At 39.5% G+C, this 19,884-nt stretch overlaps 1 non-coding gene across 1 annotated transcript; it reads right to left on the reverse strand.

Moving 5' to 3' along the window:
• Positions 1-19,399: 19,399 nt before the first annotated feature.
• Positions 19,400-19,508, reverse strand: LOC129498998 (U6 spliceosomal RNA). The gene has a single exon (XR_008662266.1). It is a non-coding gene; the product is annotated as a U6 spliceosomal RNA (small nuclear RNA).
• Between the last annotated feature and the right edge of the window lie 376 nt (positions 19,509-19,884).

Here is a 19,884-nt window from a genome sequence, read left to right on the forward strand (position 1 = left end):
TTAGGAGGCCTAATAAACACATAAATACATGTGTTTTGCAATGTATTTTGCAAATGCAAAAAAATAAAATAAAATAAAATAAAATAAAATAAAATAAATACACAAATGCAATCTCCAGTTATTAGGTTCCTCTAGGGCAGGGACTGCAGTGGAGTCAACTCTGGGCTCCTAACACTTAGCAGAGTGCCTGGCAGCTAATTCATTAATGAATTTTTTAAAAATTTAAAAAAGATTTTATTTATTTATTCATGAGAGACAGAGAGAGAGAGAGAGAGAGAGAGAGGCAGAGACAGACAGACAGACAGACACAGGCAGAGAAGCAGGCTCCATGCAGGGAGCCTGATGTGGGACTTGATCTTAGGTCGAAGGGAACATGACCTGAGTCAAAGGCAGATGCTCAACCGCTGAACCACCCAGGGATCCCCTCATTAATGAATTTAATGTCAAGGAATACATAGAAGAACTAGATTTGATAACGTTCTTGTTTTGCTTGACAGTTATAATCTTCTTCATGGTGGTGTCATAAGCGGTGGCTATGTTCAATGGTCAGATTTGTTTCCCAGATGTTTGACACTTGCCAGGATTTGTAGAACCCAGGATGCAGACCCTTGGTTGTCCTTCAGCAACTCTGGCCCTTCCTTAGAGCTTTATTTCTGCTATTCCCCAAACTTGGTCCCCTGGGATCAAGCCCCATGGGGGTTCCCACAAGGCGCCTGCTTCTCCCTCTGCAAATGTCTCTGCCTCTCTGCGTGTCTCTCATAAATAAATCAATAAAATCTTTAAAAAAAAAAAAAAACCTTCAGGGATCCCTGGGTGGCGCAGCGATTTGGCGCCTGCCTTTGGCCCAGGGCGCGATCCTGTAGACCTGGGATTGAATCCCACATTGGCTCCCGGTGCATGGGGCCTGCTTCTCCCTCTGCCTGTGTCTCTGCCTCTCTCTCTCTCTCTCTGTAACTATCATAAATAAATTTAAAAAAATTAAAAAAACCTTCATACTTAGAAAAATCCTAAAGTATACTGTTATGTCCATCCCGAATGTTACTTATATATCCCTAAATTCAGAAGACTGCCTCTCCTCATTCTTAGTTCCTAGAATAGTTAGTTCCTTCATTTTTGGAAACACCGTCATCATCACAGGTTTTCCTGTTTTCCACTACCCATGCTCCATGCATTCAGGGTGAGGATCAGGGTTTTTCGTTTTCAGATCGCCAGTGCCTGGTTGAGTCTTGGGAAACATGGTAGTCAAATTTGTTGATTTCATCTGAATAGCCTCAAAGCCTCTTCTTTTTCAGGATCAGTTAGTAAGTTACCTCTGTTGCTCCTATTTGTGCCTCATCAAACTCTGTGTTATTTCTTAGTGGCAATTGGTAGTGGGTGAGGTGCAAGGCTCTCCTGATTTAGGACTAAAAACATGTAATAGCCACTGCTCCCAATTCCACTGGAGTCAGTGGTTTTCCTCTTTCAGTTAGGGAATATGCTCAGAAGGCAAAGAATAAAATCCTAAGTATGTTGCCAAAGCTCATAAAGATAAATATAACATGATGGAGGGGAATACATGGGAGATTGTTGTTCAAGACAGTCCATTGAAGTAGGAATCTGCTGCAGGCAAGTTGGTATTTTGAAACATCACAGGCACCAGAACAGCAAAAGCCCATAAATAAACAGTTCATGATGGAAGGATCTTTGTATCATATTGACTAGGGCAGCCTAATATTTTTGCCTCCAGATTGCCCTGAGAATTTGTCTCCTGCTGTATTTGGATAATAACCACCCTTCATAGACAACAGGGCCTTCCTTACCTCTGGCCCCTTCCTGACCTAGTTAGTTTTGCTGAAGGAGAAAACTCAGGAAGGGTCATATTTCAGGCCGTGGAACCCCAGCCATAGTTGATTGGAATAGAGGGGAACCCCTGACTTACTGGAAACCAACACCTAATGACTAATAACCTATGAAGTAGCCTGTTAAGAAAAGCTCTGTTCTCCCTCTACCCCCAAAACAACAGCAGATGGTGATGATTAGCTAGACCAATCAGATTTTCTTTTTGGGGACTTGGACTCAGTGTAGGTTTTTCTGTGCATTAGAATGTAAGCTCCATGAGGTCTTTGCCTGTGTGTCTACCACCATATACTTAATACTAAGAATGGGCTGGCATAGAGGAGTTGCTCAGTAAATAATTACTGAATGAATGAATGAATGAATGGTCATGTCCAGTACTAGTTTATTTCAATGAACCTCAGTCCCACTAGTCTTAATTCATTTCCAGGATTCTGATATACACAATATCTGAGAACTACCATGCTAGAATAATGCTCAGTACATGCTGTTACCCTAGAGCTGAGAGACATCCTTCCAGCAATCAATCACAGCCACAAGGCCCAATTTATACTGATATTGCTATGTTTCTTTGATATTCCTATCACCTTTATTGCCAAACTTTTAATTTATTTTTAGACAAAATTTTGTTTCGGAATTTTGGGGACAATTTTAGATTTACAGAAAAGTTGCAGGTAGTACAGAGAGTTCCCACATACCTTTTACCCGGTTTCTCCTACTGTTAGCATCTCACATAACTATGGTACATTTGTCAAAACCAAGAGAGCAACATTTGAACCCTAGTGTTAACTCTACACTTTGTTTAAATTTCTCAACTTTTTCCACTAACATTCTTCTGTTCCAGGATGCAATTCATAATCCTATATCGCAGTAAGTTGTCCTATCTCCTTAACCTCCTTATGGTTTGTGCCCTGTCTCAGACTTTCCTGATTTTCAGAACCTTGACAGTTTCAAAGAGCACACTGGTCAGGTATTTTGCAGACTATACCTGCATTTGGGTGTGTCTAATGTTTTTCTCATGATTAGACTGGGCTTACAGGTTTGGGGGAAGAAGACTGTGGAGGTAAAGTGCCCTTTTCCATTACATTGTATCAGGAGTGCAAGCCGGGTAGGTGACTCATTACAGGTGATGTTAACCTTGATCACTTTGTTAAGTGCTGTCTGTCTTAATAGTAAGACTATTTTCCTTTCCCCTGGAAGCAAGTCACCAAGTCTAGTCACCATCAAACTCCATCTCCTGGAGGAGAGTATCCAAAGATATAATTTGGAATTCTTCCATAAGAAATTTTGACTCTTCTCTCCTATTTATTTATTCATTATATTTATATCAGTATGGACTCATGTATACTTATTTTGTACTTTGGTTATAATGCAATACTACATCATTCAATACTGATAATGCAAAATGATATATTTTGTTGTTCAGATTGTTCCAGCTTTGCCCCCTCGAGACTACTCAGTTTAGCTTCTGTGTATCCTTTCGGCAGGCTCTCATCTTTTTTGTATGTGGTAAAATACATAAAACAAAGTCTACTATCTTATCCATTTCTAAGTGTACCGCTCAGTGATACTAAGCACATTCACACTGTTGTACAACCATTCTTTTATTGAGTATTCCTGTACTTTCTGGCACTACGAAATGCTCCAGGCTCATCTCTCTTTTTTTGTTCCAGCCCTAGAATCAGCCATTCCTCTAAGAAGCCCGGCTTCCTTTAATTGGCAAATGACATTTAAAGCCCAAGATCTGGGCTCTGAGTGTGCTCATTGCTCTTGAAATGAGCATACTCACTGCTTTTAGACATTCTCAGCAGACAAAGCTAGGAAACATGAATATATATTGATCTATGTATATAGACATATCTGTAATTATCTCTATATCTATATATGTATTAAACTAAATATGAGTTTATACCATCTCCGACTGTAATTCAGCTCCACAGGATTCATTTTAGCATTTTTCCTTTGCTTATTTGTAACTTCTTTCTCTGACAGTGAGAAACTTAGCTCTCATTATCTACTATTACATACTAATATTAACTGTTAATATGTAATATTTATCACCTACACCATCTTATTTAGCTTTATTTTTCTGTTTAGCTTTATTATTTATTTTTTAAAGATTTAGTTTTTTTGAGAAAGTGTGTGAGTGCATGTGAGTGGGTGGAGGGGCAGAGGGAGAGAAGCTTCAAGCTGACTCTCTGCTGAGCGCCAAGCCTGACATGGAGCTAGATCCCATGATCCACGAGATCATGACCTGAGCCTAAACTAAGAGTCAGACACTTACCCAAATGAGCCACCCAGGCGCCCCTCTGGCTTTAGCTCTATGGTTTCCAGTCAAATTACCATTTTCCAAAGTCTCTTAGGTCAGCTCCATTCCCTCTCCCGCTTCAGTGTGATATATGAAGAGAATGCATATATATGTATTCAATCTTCACTTACGCGGTACAGTTAGATTCATTAGTTCCAGTCTGTATTCCACCCCAGGGATCCCTGTCATTCTGGTTGATTTTTTTTAAAATTTGCACACATCATAATTCACTCTTTGTGATATACAGTACTATGGGTTTTTACAAATGCATGCATCTACCACCCTACCACCTACACTTCCATCACCCTAAAAATTTCCTTGTGTGTCCCCTTTGTGATGAACCATTTCTCCTTTTAACTCCTCACAGCCACTAATCAGTCTTTCAACCTTATAGTTTTGTCTTTCCCAGAATGTCACATGAACAGAATTATATAATATGTAGACCTTTTGGTCTGGCTTTTTTCACAGAAAAACGCACTGAAAATTCACATATGCTGTGTGGGTCTGTAACTAATTCCTTTTTATTATGGAATAGTAGTCCAGTGTATGGATGTACCATAATTTGTTTTCTATTTATTTATTAAAGAGCATCTTGGTTGCTTCCAGTTTTTGACAAATATCATTAAAAGTGTTATAAACATTCACATATAGATTTTGTGTGAACATAAATTTTTAATTCCCTTGAGTAAATACCTATGAGTGGATTTGCTGGGCTGTATGGTAGATTTATGTTTATTTAACTTTATAAGAATCTGCTAACCTGTATCTGCACTATTTTGCATTCCCACCAGCAATGAACATGTGTTCCTATTGCTCTGCATTCTCACCAGCATCTGGTATTGCCAGTTTTGGGATTTTACACATTCCATCAGTTCTGTAATAATATCTTCTTATGGTTTTATTTTTTTTAAAGATTTTATTTATTTATTCATGAGAGACACACACACAGAGAGAGTGAGAGAGGCAGAGACACAGGCTGAGGGAGAAGCAGGCTCCATGCAGGGAGCCCGATGTGGGACTCAATCCGGGACTCCAGGATCACACCCTAGGCTGAAGGCGGTCCTAAACCGCTGAGCCCCCAGAGCTGCCCTCTTCTTATGGTTTTAATTTGCATTTCCCTAATGACAAATGCTATTGAACATCTGCTCACAGGGGATGCCCGGGTGGTTCAGTGGTTGAGTGATGGCCTTTGGCTTGGGGCGTGATCCTGGAGTCCCAGGATTGAGTCCCACATCAGGCTCCGTGTGAGGAGCCTGCTTCTCTCTCTGCCTGTGTCTCTGCCTCTCTGTTTCTCTCATGAATAAATAAATAATTTTTTTTAAAAAGAACATCTGCTCATGTACGATTCATATACTATCCTTGGCAAGGTATCTGTTCATATATTTTGCCCATTTTAAAATTATATTATTTTCATACTGTTGAGTTTAAAGGGTTCTTTATATGTTCTGGATATGAATCCTCGCCAAATATGTGACTTACATTCACGTTTTGGCTTGTCTTTTTATTCTCTTAACAGTATCAATCACATTCATAGTTTTTATAAAGTCCAATTTATCATTTTTTTCATGTATTGCACTTTTGGTATTATATTTTAAAACTTACCATGAAACTCGAGGTCACACAAATTTTCTGCTATGTTTTCTTCTAGAAGCTTTATAGTTTTACATTTTACATCTAGGTCTATGATCCATTTTGAGTTACATGAGGTGTGTGTTGAGGCTCACTTTTTGTGAGTGTATGCAAGTCCAAATTGTCCCAGCACCTTATTTTGAAATGACTATCCTTTTTCCACTGAATTATCTTCACATCTCTGTCAAAGAGAATCTGTAGAGCTGGGTGTGATCTTCCTGACAAACTCCACAATAAGGCCCAAAATGTACTAATGCTCTTCCATCACCTTTATACATATGGTAATATGTATTTTTAACTGCAACCTCTATTTTTCAAGGTAGCCTGTTTGGTTTTTTTTTTTTTTCTGGGGTTTTTGTTTTTTCAAATAAAAGAACCTGCTTAAACAGCTTTCCCAGGTCTACTTCTTTAGAATGTCTCCTAGCAGCTGAGTCTTTCCTGCAACTTTGTGGGTCTCTAACTTTAAGGAATGAGTGCTTAGGTTAATTTTTACCTGTTGGACCCTTTGAAGATAAAAGGTGCTGGTAGGGCCAGTAAATAGTGCAGTTAGAACAATATTGATTTCCTGATACCTGCTTTCCTTGCCTGGTAGTTCTTTTCCCCTTGATATTGTGGCAAGAGGGAAATTCATGAGTTGCTCCAAATTACTCCCTCAGAATGTGGAAGAGGTTGGTGGAGTTCTGCATGGTGCTAGGTGATAGAAACAAATCTTGCCATGCCAGTCAATTTATTTCTCCTTGCCTCTGCTCTGGATCATGGGATAACGTAAACCATGCTATTAAAGCAAAATGTGTAGAGGGATGTTAGGGGTGATTGCTGACAGTCTCTGTGTAAAGATCACAATGTGCCAAGGGGCTTTCAGGGACTTACAAAGGGCTTGATAACACATTATTTCTCATTCCCTTTAGAAATTACCCCAAGGAGATAGCTGTTTCATTTGAAGACAAATTCTTTTTCCCCCATGACACTTTAATACATATGGGTGAAATATTTATCCTTAATCAAATTGCTTTCCAGCTATGGACCTGTGAAATAAAACTGTCATGTGCTTCCAAAATATGATCAAGGATCAGCAAACTTTTTATGTAAAAGACTTGATAGCAAATACTTTAGGCTTTGTAGCCCCTACATCTCTATGGCCATTATTTAACTCTGCCATTGCATATAATGAGAACAGCAATTAACAATAAGTAAATGAGTGAGTGTGGCTGTGTTCTAATAAATATTTCAAAAATAGGATGTACTGGACTTGGCCCACCAGCCAGAGTTTGCTGACCCCTGAAATAGACAAATCAATTTGCCTAATTAAAAAAAAAAGTCTTAGTGTTTTGATTGGGATCTTGTTAAACTTTTAGATTATTTAGAGAGAGACAGCTTTATGATGTTGAATTTTTCTATCTTAGAATAGGAAATGATTCTCCAATCGGTTAATGCTTATGTGGTATCTGTCTATAGTAGTTAATTTTCTTTCTGTTTAGTCAAATATATGTTCAGATTCAATATTTTAGTTCCATTATTAGGGATATTAAATGTCTTTGTGTTTAGATATTCCTTATCTAATTCCTTTAGATATTTTAGATATTCCTTGGCTATCTCTATATTTTTCTCTCTAGTCCTCTTTATCTTTGTTCATGTTTCATTTTTCTTTTTTTTAAGATTTATTTATTCATGAGAGGCAGAGAGAGAGAGAGAGAGAGAGAGAGAGAGAGAGAGAGGCAGAGACATAGGCAGAGGGAGAAGCAGGCTCCATGCAGGGAACCCGATGTGGGACTCAATCTCAGGACTCCAGGATCACGCCCTGAACCAAAGGCAGGTGCTTAACTGCTGAGCCACCCAGGCGTCCCTGTTTCATTTTTCTTGCTTTTCTTAATCCTATCCCCCATATCTCTTACTGTGTTTTCAGCAAAGTCTGTTCTCCTTTGTGTTGCCTTCAGCATGGGCTGTAATAGAACACTTTCAGTGGCAGGTAACATTAACCAACTAAAAGTGGCTTACAAATTGAGGTAATTTTATTATTTCACATAGCAAGAAGTTTGGAAACAATGAAATTCCAGAATTGGTTTACTCATATTCTCAATGATGTCAGGGTACAGGGAGGGTGAGCTTCTCACTGCTTCTCTCAGCTTTTCACACATGAAAACAAGATGGCTGTAGCAGCTCCACAAATTACATTGTCATGTGACAGTGCACGAGGAGAATACATTTTTGGCTTTGTATTTTTTTAAGATGAAGGGACACTTCCTTAGAAGCCATCCAGAACACTTATGCATTATCCACCATGGTTATATCATATGCTCATGCCTAAATCAGACTCTGACAAAGGGAATAGAATTTCCAGGCTTGACTTAGACTAGCTGATATTTAACTTTGGGACTAGAGATGGGCGCATGTGGCACTTTCTATATAGCTGTAGTAATAAAGTCATGCTGATACTGGCTACAGTATAGACACATAGATCAATGGTATAGAATAGATAGACCCACGATAAGGTTAATTATTTTTGGCAAGGTTCTCAGGCAATTCAATAGAGAAAGGATAGTCTTTTCACCAAATGGTACTAGAACGATTGGACACCCATATTAAAAAGAAAAAAAAATTTCAACCCATACCTCATATCACACTCAAAAATTAACTCAAAATAGACAATATATCTAAATGTAAAATTTCAGGTATTTAAGGTTGTAGAAGAAAACATAGGAAAAGATTTTTTATTTAAGACACAAAAAATATAAACCATGAGAGAAAAATCAGCACATAGCTTTCATGAAAGTTAAAATGTTTAACTCTGCAAAAGACATTTATAAAGAAAAAGATAGCCACGTACTAGAAAAAACATTTGCAAAACACATATCTAATAAATATACAAACTATATATAAAGGACTCTCATAACTCAATAATAAGAAAACGACTCAATTTTAAAAACTTTTTTAGAGTGGGGAGGAAGAAGCAGCAGAGGGAGAGAAAGAATCCTAAGCAGGCTCCATACCTAGTGTGGAGCATGATGCGGGACTTGATCCCACAACACTGAGATCATGACCTGAGCCAAAATCAAGAACTGAACGCTCAACCAACTGAGCCACTCAGGCGCCCCCAAACAACTCAACTTTTTAAATGGACAAAAAGGATTCAACAGATATTTCACACACAGAAAGATATATGGATGACACACAAGAACATGAGAAGATGTTTAACAACATAAGCCTCAGAAAGTGAAAACTAAAATCACAAACAGGTCCCACTATATGCTTACCAGAGTAGCTGAAATAAAAAAAGCTGACAATACGATGTGGGGGGGGGGCGCCCCCGGAAAAAAAAAAAGCTGACAATACGAGGCACCAGCAAGGATAGAAAGTAACTTGAATGCTGAGACATTGCTGGTGGAAACACAAAGTAGTGCAGTACAAACCAGAGAACAGTTAGTTTCTTATGAAGTTAAACAAACACCATACGATACAATGATCTCATGCCTACATATTTACAGAAGATAAATGCCTAGACAAAATGAACATACAAAAGCCTATACACAAATGTTTACAATAACTTTATTTATAACCACCAAGACTGGAAACAACCCAATGTCCATCAACTGATGAATGAATAAACAAACTATGGTGCATCCAAACAATGGAATATTACTCAGAAATAAAAAAAAGAAACATGGCTACAACATAGATGGGTTTCAAAAGCGTTATATTAAGAGAAAGAAGCCAGACATAAAAGGCTACATGCTGCAGGTTCTATTTCCAGGTCATTCTGGATAAAGCAAAATTATAGGGACAGAAAACATATCAGTCCTTGCAGGGGCATGGGAATGAGAGAAAGGGATTGATTATAATTCCTGATTAAAGTGTCAGCTTGGCTACAGGCATATGCGTTTCTATCTCATACGAATCTAACTGCACAGGAATATATAACATATTGGTTGGATTTTTTTGACTGAGACTTATTATTTTATTAGAAAATTAAAATTATTCTGTGAAATGCATGATTTTAAAAGAATAAAAAGTATTGAGAGGCCAATAGAGATTTTGATGAAAAAACAGAAAATTGATAGGAAAAAAACATATTTGAAGTAACCATACTCATGATTCAAAACCAAAAAAAAAATATATTGCTACATATAATTTCAGATGGGTCTCCATAAGAGGTTGGGTTATGCCTCTATGACTTCCCAAGTCAGGATGAGTTTGGGTGTATGGGTTGCGATGGGGACAACTGGGAGAGGTGAGTTTTTCTGTGTAACGAGGTGAAGGGTTACAATATTGGGGAAGGATGAGGAGCAGGAAGAGGAAAGAGAGCAACCCTAGCATGGGAGCATGTACATGGGTGGAGCAGAAAGAGTTGAGAGCCCTTAGGGCAGAGCCTTAAAAGGGTCTTCCTCTGACTGTTGAGTGCCACCTTGTACAGCCAACGAATCAAGCGGGCTTTGAGGGCTACAGTGGCCCAAGAAGGGCCTGAAGAGTCCACACCCCCAAGGAGTTTGTGTCCTCAGCCAGTACCTTCCACCATGAGCCAAGGGAATCATGTTCCTTAAGACACCTCCACCATTGTCCTAGACCGTCTTTGGGGATGTGTCTCTGTTAGCCAGAAAATGCTTCCCTAGTCCTATTTTGGAGGAAAAATTTTTTCAATAAGAAAGTTCTGTTCAGTTAGAGAACATCTATGAGTTCTCATGCCAGTATATTCTGGGTTGTTTTTTTTTTTTAAGGGTTTTGACAATTTATTTATGAGAGACACAGAGAGAGGGGCAGAGACATAGGCAGAGAAGCAGGCTTCCTGCCGGGAGCCTGGTGTGGGACTCAGATCCCAGGACTCTGGGATCATGCCCTAAGCCAAAAGCAGACACTCAACCACTGAGTTACCCAGGAGTCCTGCCAGTATATTCTTTGTAGAGGATGCCCTTCCTATTATAACCAAGAACATGTATTCTTTCCAAATATCCTGATTCTTCTAATGGAAGAATGTAGTCTTCCATCTGTGCTGTGTTTGGGGTATAGAGTTAGTATATCCTAGAGGTTTAGGTTTAGAGAAAGGAATGGGTTAGCTTACGTGGTGAAGGCCTTCTTTGCCTTTTAAAAGGTGACAAGGGGCATGGAGGGAGATTGGCAGTGGTATTGCACACCCATCTGTACTTTGTGTTGGGGCACCTGGGAGGCTCAGTCGGTTAAGTGTCTGACTCTTGATTTCAGCTCAGGGACATGAGAATGAGCCCTAGGTCAAGCTCTGTGCTGGGCAGGGAGGCTGCTTAAGATTTTCTCTTCCTCTCCCTCTGCTCCTCCCCCACCCTGCGCTCTCGTTCGTGCTCTCTCTCTCTCTCTCTCTCTCACACACACACACACACACACACTCCAGAAAAAAAATATGTACATATATAAAATACTTTGCGTTTTTATAATACATTTACAAAAATATGCCAAAGCAAAGCTACTATCAACTACCATAAAAACATCAAGGGCTTCTCAAAATGAGAAAAAAACAAAGAATCCACCCTAGTACCTGGCTCATCCATACATGGTACGTTTGGGAATATTTTCCTAAAGTCAGTGGTACTTGACCTCTAGAAAGAGTTGCTAGTGTCACCAAAAGCAATGGGGCACCTGGGTGGCTCAGTTGGTTAAGGCAGCCTTCAGCTCAGGTCATGACCCCAGGGTCCTGGGATCCAGCCTGATCCTGCATCAGGCTCCCTGTTGGGTATTAAGTCTGCTTCTCCCTCTCCCTCTGTGATCTCTCACTCTCACACTCAAATAAATAAATAAAAATCTTTAAAAACAAAAACAAGCAAACAAACAAAAAAGAGTTGCTAGTATCCTGTGGAGTCGGCAGCAGGTAGACATTGGTAGGGTATATCTGAAAGAGGAATGCACCTACCTCCATTGTGACTTAGTCTGTACTTTCTAAGTGATTACGTTTTTTTCTTTCCAGCTCTTACCTCAGGCAAAAGACCCTACGGGCAAAGCATCCCAGGTGGAACTGAAACTACCTCCTTAAGCAATAACGCCTGACCTGGTATCAGCAAGACCCCACGTGTTGACCCCAAGGCCATGATCAACCTGACCTCTACAGCTTACCTGCACATACCCACTGACCTTTGTCCCACATTTTCCTTGCATAAACCTAGAAATTTTTTCAGCACTTTGGAGAAAGTCTTTGAGATGTTAGTCTGCTGTCTTCCTGGTACTGGCCTCACTGAGATAAATCCCTTTCTTGTTTCACCACTCATCTCTCTGTCTTTGGATTTTTGTCAGCGGCAAGTGGACAAACCTGGCCTGTTTGGGACCCCTGGAATCTGCTCTTGCACCCCTGTACCCTAACTACACATCTCTGGAGGTTCTGATGTGATGGACCATGGATTAGCCAGGGCAGGGTAACAGAATAGGGTAAAAGCTGCTAAAGGATCTATTGTGTCTTTGCTGTGAATCTGTCTGAGAACTGAACTTTGGATTCCACAGTGAGATCTCCCCACCTGGTATGTATCTTGAAGAGGAGACATCCCTCCCCAGGGAGGCTCTTCCTGGTACATGGCTTGATGACATAACTGCAGAGCAAAGGGATTGCTTGACCACCTACAGTGGAAATGTTCATGGCATAGCCACACAGCATTTGGGGGATAGTGAGGGGAAACCTGGGGATAGAGTGAGTGGTAAAGGAAGAAAAATAATAAGTGCAAGAACGGAAAGAATGATCTAACTGGTGGGAAAGAATGGAAGTGCTCTCATCATCTCTAATCGCGAACCCTCTACACACACACACACACACACACACACACACACACAGAGCTTGACTCAGGCCTTCCCTCCTGGAGACTGATCTGGAAGCTGCGGTCTCAATAGAAGTGCTTAGGGCTTCTCTTTGATCATAAAGAGAATATCTGATCATAAAGAGAATATCTGATCATAAAGGAATGTTGTCAGACCATCAACTTCTTTGGGGAGGGTAACTTTAGTGCCTTCCTTCCCACTATGACACTAAAGGAGAATAGAATTTCCTGAATTTGATCACTGCTCTTTTGTTAGGACCAACCTTCCCAAATATAAACCCATGAATGTCAGAATCTGGTGATGATGGAGATGACTCACATGTACTATCTTTGCTCTCACTGTTCCCTGCTGAAAAGAGCCCTCTTACTGATTCTTTCTTCAGTCAACACTCCTCATCTTTTAAACTGAGCTCAAGTATCACTACAGAAAAGCTTCTGTAACCATCTGATTAAAAATTCTATTTTTTTAATTTTAAAGATTTTATTTATTTATTCATGAGAGACACAGAGAGAGGCAGAGACACAGGCAGAGGGAGAAGCAGGCTCCATGCAGGGAGCAGGATCACGCCCTGGGCAGAAGGCAGCGCTAAACCGCTGAGCCACCTGGGGTGCCCAAAAATTCCGTTTTAGGTGATAAAAATGACTGATTTTAAAATAATATGAAGATATATAATTACAATCATAAAGTCTTATTAAGTCTATTCCTCTGAGATAACCGATGTTGAGTTTAGTATGTATAATTCCACTTATTTCCCCTGCCAAACACAAACTGATGCACACCTATGTACAAACACAGTACTTGTTCTTCTCCCCCTACCTCCCACCACAAGGTCACATACACAGGACTCTGCAATTTGCTTTCCCTTCTCCTTTGGTTTAATAATATATCACAGACAGGGGTGCCTGGGTGCCTCAGTTGGTTGACTTCTGACTCTTGATTTCCACCCAGGTCATGACCTCAGGGTCCTGGGATGGAGCCCTGTTTCAGGCTCCACACTCAGTGGGGAGTCTGCATGAGAATTCTCTCTCTCCTCCTGGCTCTCTGCCCCTCCCCCTGCTCGTGCACACCTGCGAGTGCTCTCTCAAATCTCATAGTTCACAATTTGATATTTGGTTACAATTCCTAATTTTAATTTTGTAAAAAAAAGTTTGCTGTATTATCTAAGACTTCCAAAACAAGATGATTGCTAGTGGTATCTTACTCCTCCTCTATATGGAAATGTAGTAAACAATTTATTTAATATGGTGTCTGTTTTTAGTTTTTGTAAACTAAGCTTTATTACATTGAGAAGGAATCCTGCTAATCCTACTTCAATTTTTTCTAGAAGCTGTAGAATTTTTTCAAATGACTTTTTGACATATTTCCATTTAATCCATGACTTTTCTCATTTAACTTATTATAAGTTTTTTAAAATGAAGGATTTTGCACTCTTTTGGTTGTGGTATCATTTTTCTCACTATAATGCCAAATTTCATTTGTAGTACGGTATTTTACTTATTTAGAAATCTTGAATCTGTATAACTGAAATTGCTCTGCAGCTTTTTTCTCCTATTTATCAAGCTCTGTGCCTCTATAGCACCCTAGTCATGACTCAATCATAGTACTTATTACCTTGAAAAAAATTGTGTATCTAATCGTCTATGCATCAGCAACCAGAGAGCAGGGGACGGGGTCATAATCAATTCTCTGTCCTTTGTGTCAAGCAAAATGCTTAGGACTGGTAGACGCTCAGCACATCTGTGTTGAATGAAGGAATGAAACACTTTTAGAAATGTTTTCCTTTAATCTAATTTTACCTGTTTGTAGTTTGCCATATATTACCTTTATATCTCTTTTGTTCCAATGCAGTAATGTCCATGTTTCTATCTTCACTAGTTCCCCTACAGAAATACCATTACTGACTATAACATTGCAGTTAAAATGAATAAACTAGGGCCACATGTATCAACATGGATAGATCACAAAATTATAAGGTTAAACAAAAAAGCAAGGATATATATGGCTTGACAATATCTATACAGAGATTTATTATTATTTTTTTAAAAAATATTTTATTTATGTATTCATGAGAGACATAGAGAGGCAGAGACCTAGGCGGAGGAAGCAGGCTCCCTGGAGGGAGCCCGATGCGGGACTCTATCCCAGGACACCAAGATCACACCCAAAGCCAAAGGCAGATGCTCAACCACTGAGCCACCCAGGTGCCCCAATATACAGTTTTAAAAATGCAAGCAATACTGTGCACTTGTGGGACGCCTGGGTGGCTCGGCAGTTGAGCATCTGCCTTTGGCTCAGGGCACCATCCTGGAGTCCCGGGATGGAGTCCTATGTCGGGCTTCCTGCATGGAGCTTGCTTCTCCCTCTGCCTCTCTCTCTCTGTGTGCCTCTCATGAATAAATAAATAAATAAATCTTTAAAAAAAATACTGTGTGCTTATGCTGGTTACATGCTGTTGGCTTTTAATCCCACTCCAGTCTTTCTGTGCATTCTTCTGTATTCCAGGGGTTGGCAACCTGTGAACTACACATCACAGGCTCTGGTTAGGTTTTGCCAGTGCTATGCATTGACAGGAGAGTAGAAAACAGAAGAAAAGGAGAAGGCATTTCCCTCTGGTCTGGTTGTGCTTCCAGCAATGGCAGCAGCAGTGATAGTAGGTGACTGGAAACGAGCATTTCAGTGGTATCAGTGGCTATTTCTTAGCAGTGGCAGTGCCATCATGCGAGCAACCCAACAAGAAAGAAGCCAAGTGAATAGCTATTCTGATTCCATTCTCCTCTTCCCCTCAACCTCTTGCCAGTTCTTCCTATGAGCCAAAACCAATCAGAAGTCAGAAGTCAAGAGAGTCCAGTGAGGCATCTGTACAGCTTGGTCTTCTAAGCACAAAGATGGAGAACTGGGCAGCCTGGGTGGCTCAGTGGTTTAGTGCCACCTTCGGCCCAGGGCCTGATCCTGGAGACCTGGGATCGAGTCCCATGTCGGGCTCCCTGCATGGAGCCTGCTTCTCCCTCTGCCTGTCTCTCTCTCTCTCTCTCTCTCTCTCTCTCTGTGTGTGTGTGTGTGTGTCTCTCATGAATAAATAAATAAAAAACCTTAAAACAAAAGATGGAGAATTGATGTGGGGAGGCAAATGGATGAAGCTAAACATTATCCCATTTGCTTCTCCAGCCCTTTCTATACCTTTGTAATTCTTAGTATTTTTTTTATAATTTTTTTTTATTTATTTCTGATAGAGAGAGAGAGACAGAGACATAGGCAGAGGGAGAAGCAGGCAGAGGGAAGCAGCTCCATGCACTGGGAGCCCGACGTGGGATTCGATCCCGGGTCTCCAGGATCATGCCCTGGGCCAAAGGCAGGCGCCAAACCGCTGCGCCACCCAGGGATCCCTGTAATTCTTAGTATTAAATCTCCTTTGTGTGTAATACATAGAGTGGTTTCTATTTTCCTGACTGGACAGTAACTGATTCAGTCTAGTTTATGGATACCAACATATGTAGCAAAGGAACTATAATTTGCATAGGAATAATAAACTCCATACTCAAGATAATGGTTACTTCTCAACGGAAGAAAACAGAATGGCCCTGGAGATAAGTACACAGGCTGCATCCTCTGTCTGAAATATTTAATTTCTTAAGCTGGAAGCTGAATATATGGATACTTTTAATGTTATTCTCTATACTTGTTATATTATTCTCTATTTTTCATATGCCAGAACTATTCAGTCATCCTGATGATTACACATGTGTATATATATGAATAAGGTGGTGAATAAACAAAGAGATAAGACCTGACTCTGAATCCTGACTCTGGCATTTAATAGTTATTTGAGCTAGGATAAGCTACTTAAGTCTCTGTGTCTTTGCATCCTCAGCCATAAGGCTAAAGATAATAGTACATGCCTTACAGGACTACTGTGATGATTAAGAGGAAAAATGTATGTAAAAATGTCCTAGATGGTGCCTAATACGTGACAAGCCCTTAGGAAATCAGTTTCCTTTTCCTGAACTTTCAGAAAGAATAAGGCTTTGATTTTGATAAACTTTTAATTTCAACAATTATGCTGTGCCTCCAGGAGATGCTTTCTTTCTTTTGTTTTTAAAAGCCGTTTATGTTCCTTCTCTGATTAGAAGAGTGGTGGTTGTTCAATGTAGAAAATTTGAAAAATGCAGAAATATATAGGGATGAAAATAGAAATGCACTGTAATTCTGCCCCTTGTACACTGCTATAACTATATAAAATATTGAAATTAGAATACTATATAGTTCTGGGACATGGTTCTTTAATGTCACAATATAAGATAAATATTTTTCTGTACCAAATATTCTATGACATCCCTTCTGCTGGCTGTATATTATTCAAGTGGTTGGGATGTTTAGGTTTTTCTTTTTTTTTAAATTTATTTATTCATGAGAGACAGGGGGGGGGGGCAGAGATACAGGCAGAGGGAGAAGCAGGCTCCATGCAGGGAGCCCGACGTGGGACTCGACCCCGGGTCTCCAGGATCACACCCTGGGCCGAAGGCAGGCGCCAAACCGCTGAGCCACGCAGGGATCCCTGTTTAGGTTTTTCTAATATTAAACTATTACCTAACTAATGGTGCATTGAGCTTCCTTATTGATAAGTCTTTGTCCACATTTCTTACTATTTCTTTGGACAAAATAGTTGTGGAAATCTTAGTTAAACTGTATTTGTATGTGGGGCAACCTCAGCGGTTTAGTGCCGCCTTCAGCCTAGGATGTGATCCTGGAGACCGGGATCGAGTCCCACGTTGGGCTCCCTTTGTGGAGCCTGCTTCTCCCTCTGCTTGTCTCTGCCTCTCTCTCTGTGTCTCTCATGAATGGATAAATAAAATCTTTAAAAAAAAAAACTGTATGTGTATGTGATGACATCTTATGGCTATGGCTATTTTGCTTTCCAGAAAGACTATAAAGAAAGAAAGAGAGAAAGATTGTACCAATTTATACTACTTCTAGCAATGTTGGAGAGCACTACTTTTTCACATCAGGAAGGTACTTTTTTTATTTTTTTTTATTTTATTTTATTTATTTATTTATTTATTTATTTTTTAGGAAGGTACTTTTTAAAAGAGAAATAGGAACAGACATGGGATTGATAGTGGAATCTACAACAATAGATTCTAACTGGTTTGATATTTAAAGAATACCAGCAAAGTGCCAAATCTTCAACAGACCAGAGGACCTCCACGAGCCACTGAAATCTAATTTTAACAGGTTGCCATGCAGAGGGATTCCAGTCAAGCTTCTCAGTGTCAACTTCTATCTGGAATCAACTAAACAACTAAACATAGACACCAGTTAGATGTGATTTGGGAACCAGCTGATCTATGGGTTTTCTAAGTCTAGACCTGATAGAGATATAGCTGGAATATAATGCAAAACAAGTCAAGCACTCTGCTGCTGGCCAACGCCGGCAATTTCAATTTCTTATGTCTTGAACATTCAGCTCTAACCTTTCTCCTACCCCCAGTTTGAAGGGTCTAAGACCCACTCTGAAGTGGTTAAATGAAAAAAAAAAAAAAAGGAAGGTAGCAAAATGCATCAGCTAATAAGGGCTTCCACTCTTTGTTAATTAATTTCTGCAACTCTAACCCTCTGGCATCTGCCAGCTTCACTCTGTATTGGAGCCAATGAATTTCAAAAATAATTAAAGTTAATGAACTGCTCTTTGTGATAGGACCCTGAAAACTTAACAGCCATAATTAGTAGGAAGTGCAAAGTGGGGAAAGTGTCACTTGCTGATAAACAGAATTTCCTCATCTTGTTGATACAAGAGCCCTGCCCATATGTGAAAGTGATGCTCTATTGAGTCAAAGAAGATGTATGACTGGGTTTACAAATTGAAAGTGATTGAAGGACAAGTACTGATCTTGAAACGATCTCCCTAGGCTAACATCAGACCCCTCTCCCAAAGTTCCACAATTATTATATCAAAATGTGGGTAAGAATTCATGACAAAGTGTCCAGCAACCTGAGGGTGTCAGTCATCACAGCCGAAGTAGGGCATTGAACTTTCCATCCCTTAGTAACAAAAATAAACATGGGAATTTATGGGTGCTGAGAAGTCAAACATTAAATGAATGGTAGCTCTCTGAATTCAGTTCGGGAAGGATTTTTCAGTGTGAATTTCTTAAAAGCGAATGCAAATAGAGTCTGGACATAGTGGAAATGGCTCAGTGGCTGGAAAGAAGTGATAGATCTAAGGAGGTGGAACCTCACCCAAATGTGGGGTTCCCCCAAGGGATTATGCATATGCCTGCATTCTAAGATGATTTTATTTATTTATTTTTAAAGATTTTATTTTTAAGTCATCTCTACACCCAACTTGGGGCTTGAACTCACAACCTTGAGATCAAGAGTTGCATGCTCCACCCACTGAGCCAGCCAGGTGACCCAATAAGATGATTTTAGATGGTGAATGATCAAACATTTTTTTCCAGCTTAGTAGTTATGGATTAATTATAATTCATACATAAACCATTCCACTAGCACAGCAAAACCTTCATTCCACAAGGGTATACTTTATCTTTCAAAATAAATGTATTTAAGTTTTAAAAATGAGATGAGTTTAAAAATTAAATATGAATGTAGGTAGAATTTGGTTCTGCCAAAAACTGACGATTTGGAATGTGATGGAAAATTTCAAGGTAGCTATTTATAATCTTCCTCTTTGAGCTTTAAGATGTACATTTCATCAAATCTAAGAAAATTTTAATTATAAAATGAACCAATATTTTATGTACCATAAAGAATCAAAATGCTGCCAACTGAAATATGGCCCATGCTTTCTTAGCACTTAGAATTTTATTTTATGTTTAATGAAAGTTCTCTTTTAAACTTGCCAGTCAATTTTTTTTTAATATGGAACACTTCACAAATTTGCATGTCATCCTTGCTCTGGGACCATGCTAATCTTCTCTATCATTCCAATTTTAGTATATGTGCTGCAAAAGCAAGCAAGCACATTCACAATTTTTTTTTAGCACATATTACAGTGCTCTGTTTTTGTGCCTTCCTCCATGTATAGTAATTTTTCAATTCATAGTACAGTGTAATCATTGAAGATATTTTAATAATGAATCTCAAGTCCTGTGGTACTGACATTGTACATAACTCAGCTGAAGTGACAGCTGAGCACCTATGACCACATATTTGCATGTAGGGGCAATGGCACCTGCAACACTTTTTTGCTACATCTGATTTCAGAAGACTAAAAAAGGTGAAAAAACATGTGTCTTAGAATCAGTAACATACAATAACATCTTCTTCAAGGTTCTTCCTAAAGATCCCCAGGAATTGTTTCCTTTCTTGTGTCCTGGACTTCTTCCAGGAGCAGAGAT

The sequence above is a fragment of the Nyctereutes procyonoides genome, unplaced genomic scaffold, assembly GCF_905146905.1.
Source record: "Nyctereutes procyonoides isolate TBG_1078 unplaced genomic scaffold, NYPRO_anot_genome, whole genome shotgun sequence".
NCBI lineage: Eukaryota > Metazoa > Chordata > Mammalia > Carnivora > Canidae > Nyctereutes > Nyctereutes procyonoides.